Source organism: Macrobrachium nipponense, chromosome 11 (assembly GCF_015104395.2).
Source record: "Macrobrachium nipponense isolate FS-2020 chromosome 11, ASM1510439v2, whole genome shotgun sequence".
In the NCBI taxonomy this organism is placed as follows: domain Eukaryota; kingdom Metazoa; phylum Arthropoda; class Malacostraca; order Decapoda; family Palaemonidae; genus Macrobrachium; species Macrobrachium nipponense.
This window is the reverse complement of record NC_061087.1, coordinates 87,794,379-87,803,562: the sequence shown is the minus strand read 5'-3', so window position 1 is coordinate 87,803,562 and position 9,184 is coordinate 87,794,379.

Below are 9,184 nucleotides of genomic sequence, written 5' to 3'. Positions count from 1 at the left end.
AGATGTTCATCAAGGGACATAGAATACTTGAAGAAAATAGTCTTCTTTCATCAAGCCCACCTTTTAGATTATTCATTCAGATTGGTGGGACATCTGAAAGAATAGATCTAGATATTGGACCCTTGTCCGCATGACAATATCTAGTATAAGATTCTCATCAAGGGACATAGCTTACTTGAAGTAGCTATTCATCTTCCTGCAAGCCCATCTTCTAGATTATTCCTTCAGATTGGTGGGACATCTGAAAGAATAGATCTAGATATTGGACCCATGTCCCTATGACAAATATCTTGAACAAGATGCTCATGAAGGGACATAGCATACTTGAAGAAGCTGTTCTTCTTTCTGCAAGCCCATCTTCTAGATTATTTCTTCAGATTGGTGGGACATCTGAAAGAATAGATCTAGATATTGGACCCTTGTCCGCATGACAATATCTTGTACAAGATGTTTATCAAGGGACATAGCATACTTGAAGTAGAAATTCTTCTTTCTGCAAGCTCATCTTCTAGATTATTCCTTCAGATTGGTGGGACATCTGAAAGAATAGATCTAGATATTGGACCCTTGTCCGCATGACAATATCTTGTACAAGATGTTCATCAAGGGACATAGCATACTTGAAGAAGCTGTTCTTCTTTCTGTAAGCCCGTCTTCTATATTATTCCTTCAGATTGATGGGACATCTGAAAAAATAGATCTAGATATTGGACCCTTGTCCCATGACAAGGGTCCAATATCTAGATCTATTCTTTCAGATGTCCCACTAATCGTGAAGGAATAATCTAGAAGATGGGCTTTCAGAAAGAAGAACAGCTTCTTCAAGTATGCTATGTCCCTTTGATGAACCATCTTGTACAAGATGTCCCGCCAATCCTGAATGAATAATCTAGAAGAGGGTTGCAGAAAGAAGACTAGGAGTTTCTTTCAAGTATGCCTTATGGTCCCTTGATGAACATATTGTACAAGATATTGTCCGCATGACAAATATCTTGTACAAGTGTTCATTCAAAGGGACAATAGCATACTTGAAGAAAACTAGTCTTCTTTTCTGGAAGCCCATCTTCTAGATTATTCCTTCAAGAATTGGGGTGGGGACATCTGAAAGAATAGATCTAGGTGTTGGACCCTTGTCTGCATGACAAATATCGTTTGTACAAGATGTTTCATCAAAGGACATAGCCATACTTGGAAGAAGCTGTTCTTCTTTCTGGCAAGATCCATTTCTTCTAGATTATTTTCCTCAAGAATTAGTGGGACATCTGAAAGAATAGATCTAGATATTGGACCCTTGTCCGCATGACAATATCTTGTATAAGATGTCATCAAGGGACATAGCATACTTGAAGAAGCTGTTCTTCTTTCCTGCAAGCCCATCTTTAGATTTATTCCTTCAGATTGGTGGACATCTGAAAGAATAGATCTAGATATTGGACCCTTGTCCGCATAACAATATCTTGTACCAAGATGTTCATCAAGGGACATAGCATACTTGAAGAAGCTGTTCTTCTTTGCTGCAGCCCATCTTCTAGATTATTATTTTCGGATTGGTGGGACATCTGAAAGAATAGATCTAGATATTCGAACCTTGTCCGCATGTCAATATCTTGTACAAGATGTTCATCAAGGGACATAGCATACTTGAAGAAAAATAGTTTTTTTTCTGCAAGCCCATCTTCTAGATTATCCCTTCAGATTGGTGGGACATCTGAAAGAATAGATCTAGATATTGGACCCTTGTCCGCATGACAATATCTTGTACAAGATGTTCATCAAGGGACATAGCATACTTGAAGAAGCTGTTCTTCTTTCTTGCAAGACCCATCTTATTAGATTATTCCTTCAGATTGATGGGATATCTGAAAGAATAAGTCTAGATCTTGGACCCTTGTCCACATTGGACCCAATTAGATTGTATAAGATGTTCCATCAAGGGACATAGGCATACTTTGAAGAAGCTGTTCTTCTTTCTGCAAGCCCTCTTTCCTAGGATTAATTATTTTCGGATTTGTTGGACATCTGAAAGGGATAGATCTAGATATTGGAAACCTGGTCGCATTACAATTATCTTGTAACAGAATGATTCATCAAGGCCATTAGCATTACTTTAAGGACCAATAGTTTTTTTTTTCCCTGCAAGCCCATTCTTCTAGTGTTTATTTCCCTTCAGATTTGGTGGGACAATCTGAAAGAAATAGGATCTAGATATTGGAACCCTTTGTCCGCATGACAAATATCTTGTACAAGAGTTCATCAAAAGGACATAGCATACTTGAAGAAGCTGTTCTTCTTTCTGCAAGTCCATCTTCTAGATTATTCCTTCAGATTAGTGGGACATCTGAAAGAATAGATCTAGATATTGGACCCTTGTCCGCATGACAATATCTTGTACAAGATGTTCATCAAGGGACATAGCATACTTGAAGAAACTAGTCTCCTTTCTGCAAACCCATCTTCTAGATTATTCCTTCAGATTGGTGGGGGACATCTGAAAGAAATAGATCTAGATATTGGACCCCTTGTCCGACATATATCTTGTACAAGATGTTCATCAAGGGACATAGCATACTTGAAGAAGCTGTTCTTCTTTCTGCAAGCCCATCTTCTAGATTATTATTTCGGATTTGTGGGACATCTGAAAGAATAGATCTAGATATTGGAACCTTGTCCGCATGACAATATCTTGTACAAGATGTTCATCAAGGGACATAGCATACTTGAAGAAGCTGTTCTTCTTTCTGCAAGCCCATCTTCTAGATTATTCCTTCAGATTGGTGGGACATCTGAAAGAATAGATCTAGATATTGGACCCTTGTCCGCATGACAATATCTTGTACAAGATGTTCATCAAGGGACATAGCATACTTGAAGAAGCTAGTCTTCTTTCTGCAAGCCCATCTTCTAGATTATTCCTTCAGATTGGTGGGACATCTGAAAGAATAGATCTAGGTATTGGACCCTTGTCCGCATGACAAATATCTTGTACTAGATGTTCATCAAGGGACATAGCATACTTGAAGAAGCTGTTCTTCTTTCTGCAAGCCCATCTTATAGATTATTCCTTCAGATTGATGGGATATCTGAAAGAATAGATCTAGATATTGGACCCTTGTCCACATGACAATATCTTGTACAAGATGTTCATCAAGGGTCATAGCATACTTGAAGAAGCTGTTCTTCTTTCTGCAAGCCCATCTTCTAGATTATCCCTTCAGATTAGTGGGACACCTGAAAGAATAGATCTAGATATTGGACCCTTGTCCGCATGACAATATCTTGTACAAGATGCTCATCAAGGGACATAGCATACTTGAAGAAGCTGTTCTTCTTTCTGCAAGCCCATCTTCTAGATTATTTCTTCAGATTGCTGGGACATCTGAAAGAATAGATCTAGATATTGGACCCTTGTCCACATGACAAATATCTTGTACAAGATGTTCATCAAGGGACATAGCACACTTGAAGAAGCTGTTCTTCTTTCTGCAAGTCCATCTTCTTGATTGTTTCTTTAGATTGGTGGGACATCTGAAAGAATAGATCTAGATATTGGACCCTTGTCCGCATGACAAATATCTTGTACAAGATGTTCATCAAGGGACATAGCATACTTGAAGAAGCTGTTCTTCTTTCTGCAAGCCCATCTTCTGATTATTTCTTTAGATTTGGGGGTGGGGACATCTGAAAAGAATAGATCTAGATATTGGACCCTTGTCTGCATGACAAATATCTTGTACAAGATGTTCATCAAGGGACATAGCATACTGAAGAAACTAGTCTTTTCTTTTGGAAGCCCATTCCATCTAGTTATTCCTTCAGATTGGTGGGACATCTGAAAGAATAGATCTAGGTATTGGACCCTTGTCTGCATGACAAATATCTTGTACAAGATGTTCATCAAAGGACATAGCATACTTGAAGAAGCTGTTCTTCTTTCTGCAAGTCCATCTTCTAGATTATTCCTTCAGATTAGTGGGACATCTGAAAGAATAGATCTAGATATTGGACCCTTGTCCGCATGACAATATCTTGTACAAGATGTTCATCAAGGGACATAGCATACTTGAAGAAGCTGTTCTTCTTTCTGCAAGCTCATCTTCTAGATTATTATTTCGGATTTGTGGGACATCTGAAAGAATAGATCTAAGATATTGGGAAACCTTGTCCGCATGACAACTATCTTGTACAAGATGGTTCATCAAAGGGACATTAGCATACTTGAAAAAAAGAAAAATCAGTTTTTTTTCTCTGCAAGCCAGTTTGCTGTAGATTATCCCTTCAGAATTGGTGGGGACATCTGAAAAGAAATAGATCTAGATATTGGGACCCTTGTCCGCTGACATATCCTTTGTAAAGATGTTCATCAAAATGGGACATAGCATACTTGTTTAAAGCAAGCTAGTCTTCTTTCTGCAAGCCCCTCTTCGTAGATTTTATTTCCTTCCAGAATTGGTGGGCGGACATTCTGAAAGAATAGATCTAGGTATTGGACCCTTGTCCGCATGACAAAATATCGTTGTAAACTAGATGGTTCGTCAAGGGACATAGCATACTTGAAGAAGCTGTTCTTCTTTCTGCAAGCCCATCTTCTAGATTATTCCTTCAGATTGGTGGGACATCTGAAAGAATAGATCTAGATATTGGACCCTTGTCCACATGACAAATATCTTGTACAAGATGTTCATCAAGGGACATAGCATACTTGAAGAAGCTGTTCTTCTTTCTGCAAGCCCATCTTCTAGATTATTATTTCGGATTTGTGGGACATCTGAAAGAATAGATCTAGATATTGGAACCTTGTCCGCATGACAATATCTTGTACAAGATGTTCATCAAGGGACATAGCATACTTGAAGAAAAATAGTTTTTTCTGCAAGCCCATCTTCTATATTATCCCTTCAGATTGGTGGGACATCTGAAAGAATAGATCTAGATATTGGACCCTTGTCCGCATGACAATATCTTGTACAAGATGTTCATCAAGGGACATAGCATACTTGAAGAAAAATAGTTTTTTTTCTGCAAGCCCATCTTCTAGATTATTCCTTCAGATTGGTGGGGACATCTGAAAGAAATAGATCTAGGTATTTGGACCCTTGTCCGCATGACAAATTATCTTGTACTAGATGTTCATCAGGGACAGCATACTGGAAGAAGCTGGTTTTTCTTTCCTGCAAGCCCATCTTATAGATTTTCCTTCAGATTGATGGGCTTCTTGAAAGAATAGATCTAAATATTGGACCCTTGTCCCACATGACAATATCTTGTCAAGATTTTCATTCAAGGGACATAGCATACTTGACGAACTCTTCTTCTTCTGCAAGCCCATCTTCTAGATTATTTCTTCAGATGGCTGGGACATCTGAAAGAATAGATCTAGATATTGGAGACCCTTGTCCGCATGACAAATACTTGTCAAGATGTTCAATCAGGGACATAGCATACTTGAAGAAGCTGTTCTTCTTTCTGCAAGCCCTCGTTCTTGATTATTTCTTTTAGAATTGGGTGGGACATCTGAAAGAATAGATCTAATATTGGACCCTTTGTCCGCATGACACTATCTTTGTACAGATTTTCATCAAAGGACATAGCATACTTGAAGAAGCTGTTCACATTCTTTCTGCAAGCCACTTCTAGATCATTTCTTTAGATTGGTGGGACATCTGAAAGAATAGATCTAGATATTGGACCCTTGTCCGCATGACAAATATCTTGTACAAGATGTTCATCAAGGGACATAGCATACTTGAAGAAGCTGTTCTTCTTTCTGCAAGCCCATCTTCTAGATTATTTCTTTAGATTGGTGGGACATCTGAAAGAATAGATCTAGATATTGGACCCTTGTCCGCATGACAAATATCTTGTACAAGATGTTCATCAAAGGACATAGCATACTTGAAGAAGCTGTTCTTCTTTCTGCAAGCCCATCTTCTAGATTATTTCTTCAGATTGCTGGGACATCTGAAAGAATAGATCTAGATATTGGACCCTTGTCCGCATGACAATTATCTTGTACATGATGTTCATCAAGGGACATAGCATACTAGATGAAACTATAGTTCTTTCTTCTGCATGTCCTGAGATAGAGCGTCGTCCTTTTATGATTTCTTCATTTAGAAGAAATCGCCTAAGACGAGAGGTCTGGGATGCTTTCTGTATCCCCCTTCTTTGCCCCCTGGGGAAGTACCTTCTGTCCTTTTTCTTGTTTCCTCTATGATATTCTTTATATCCCGACATGCTTCTTGGACGTCGTCCAAATGACCTTTTATTGTTATATAATTCTCTCCTCTTCCATGCATCGTTATCCTGACGTTGTTTTCCTTTTCGATTTTCCTTAAATTTTGTCCTTTTTGCCCAACCACAATTCCCTTCTGTTGGGCCATAACGTCGAATCGATATCTTCCTGCGTCAATCCTCTTCAGTCCTTCTGTTTTGATATCGGAGCCCTCCACCTTGAGCTCCTGAAGGACATCCTGGATGTGCTGGTAGGCCCAGGCCACTTGTTTTATATCTCCTGCTAAATAGCCCACCTCTCTCTTGTCCTTATTCTGGGGGAGGACGAGTTTCACATCGTAGAGGGCTCTGATTTCTCCATCCAGTTGTCTGAAGAGGCTTTTGAGGAAAGCTCTGCCCTCGGGTGGTAGGCTGAACTCGTAGCAATCTAAGCCTACGAGTTTGAGCTCCTCTTCCTTTGGCCAGTTCTTGATGTCCTCTATCATGGCCAATATGACTTGGTGGGCTTTCTGTACTTGTTCCAGGGGGCCAAAGATTCCGATGTAATCGCGGTCATCTTCATTGTCAGGGAGGTTGATGCCCACATTCAGTTGCCTGAGCAACCTCTGAAGGTTTATCTTCTGTGGGCCCAGAAAGGCCTCCCTGAACTCCTTTCCAACAAGCATGACGAAGTCTTCTTTCCCAATAGCAAAAAGTCCTGTCAGTACCGGGGATAGTTCACTGATGTCGAAAGTCTTGTCCACTCTGAATTGAATTTCTCGATAGACTTTTTCGACATTCATCTTGGGCCCTGTCAGTTCAACCAGTCTGGAGCCATCACTGCGAACGTTTAGAATGACCCCGTGGTCCTCCTTGGCCAGTTTCGTGAACTTTCCTCCTTTCCCAATAATCTGGCCAAAGTCGAGGCCTTTTCCACAGCGAAAGGTAAAGGTCTTACCCATCGCATGCTTCAAGGGTCCACATTTGACAGGACGTTTTCTTTTCCGGTTTTCAGTGAAGGCATCGCTTTCCTTTTCAGGACGACTCGTTGGCATGACAGATGTCTCATTTCGTGCCTCCTGATTTTCGCGTTTGTTTTCCTGACTCTTTATTCCGGGATGGTGAGCTATTTCATTTTTATTTTGTGCTGGAGGAAGAGGATTTTTCTCTTTTTCTTCAAGTGAAGGATCGGGCTCGACCTCTACCGTATAGAAGAGTTGAGCCTTTTTGTCTTCCTTTTCCTGAGGGAGGTAGTCTTCCTCCAGCGTTTTATCTGGGACAGCCTGTTTTTTATCTTTAATTTCGATTGGGGGTTCCTTGACTTCCTCGTTTTCGTCTTCCTGTTCTCTCTCGTCAGGGTGGATTTCGTTGTAGTCCTGTTGGTCAATCTCGGCCAATTGTTCGTCTTCTTCAGATGGCAAATCGTTAGCAGTCAAAGTCTCACAAATGGATGATTGGAGGCTCTCCTCTTCAAAGGCGACCACACACTCATCTGTTTCTGTGTTGTCAGAGAATTCGGTGATAGGGTATTCCAGAAGGCCTTCTATCACGTCCTCCACTTCTTCATTCTGGTCTACATTGCCGATGACTACTTTCTTTACAATAATTCTCATCGCACCTTTGGCGATGAGTGAGGTGGCGTAGAAGGCGGTGAGATACAGAAGCATCCTCGGCCAAAATACAAATTGATCTACCTTGCTAAGAACCTCTTGGACTGTGGTCCCCTGGTCAAAGTGAAGAATGTTCCTCACCAACAACTCCAGGGGTCCATTGCAGGCGGGCAAGGTAGGTTCCTCATATCCGACAAGATCAGAAAATCCGATATAGTTCAGGATGGAATGCAGAACGCGGCGCACTCTGCTCTCCTTCCTAAAATCCAACATTGTTTGTCGGGCGGCATCACATAGGTGAAGCTCTTTCTCAAGAGCCACCCGCCAATGGAGTCCGCCCGACAGTATAAGATTCATCGTAAGTCCAGCACTGGCTACAAAATCATTGCACTTTACAACAAACAATTGTTTTAGTTGGGTAAACATCTTTACAGACATACCGAAGCAGGTGCCTTTCACTGAGCTTTGTTTTAGATAAAGACACACAGCTCCGAGGAGTCTTCCCCGGATCCTTGAGGATTTTGAGTCTTCGGAGCTTTGCGCCGCTTCGCTGGTTCCCTCAGAGACGACTTTGGATCCTTCAAAACGGAGCCGAAGGAATCGGCGGGAATCTTTTGAAACGTCGGGGGGGGGGGGGGGGGGGGGGGGGGGGAGATTCGGTTGTCTTCAGGCGTAGAATGACTTGCTTCCGAGCTGTGTCTTTAAGGGAACAACTCGGATGTATCTGCTATAATTGATTTCTTCCGATACAATTTTAAATCACTAAAATTCAACTTTACTTAGAGAATTATTCATTTTGTTTTTTTCATGTTTTTAGAAGTCTTGAAGAATCTCTCTCGTGTTTATCTATTCATATGTTTGTAGCCGAAGCTTTCTAAAGTTTTTGTTTTGGGAAAGATAAAAGAAGCCTTTGCATTCAGAATGTAGTCAGTCCGGTTACTGAGTTTGCTAGTAATTTTTCTGAGAAGTCAATGAATGGTTTAAGTTATCTAAAGAGATATTTTTCACCTTAGCTATGCATTGAATCTTATTGCTTAAATGGACGGGGCTTTTTATTTCGGAGGAAATAATTTATATATACATACATGCTTATACATGCACACTTACAAATAATTATATAATTATAATTATATTATATATATGTGTTATGGTTATATATATTGTATAAATTGGTATATTTGTATAATAAATGTATCTATACTCTATATTATATATTATCTATATATATTATATATATATAACGTATATATCTATACGTATGTACATATGATAGTGTCAGGGTTACAAAAAAAATTATATGACTAAATAGAACAGTTATGTGCATAAGAATGATTTAATTAGAATTGTAAGGAAGGAGATTTAAT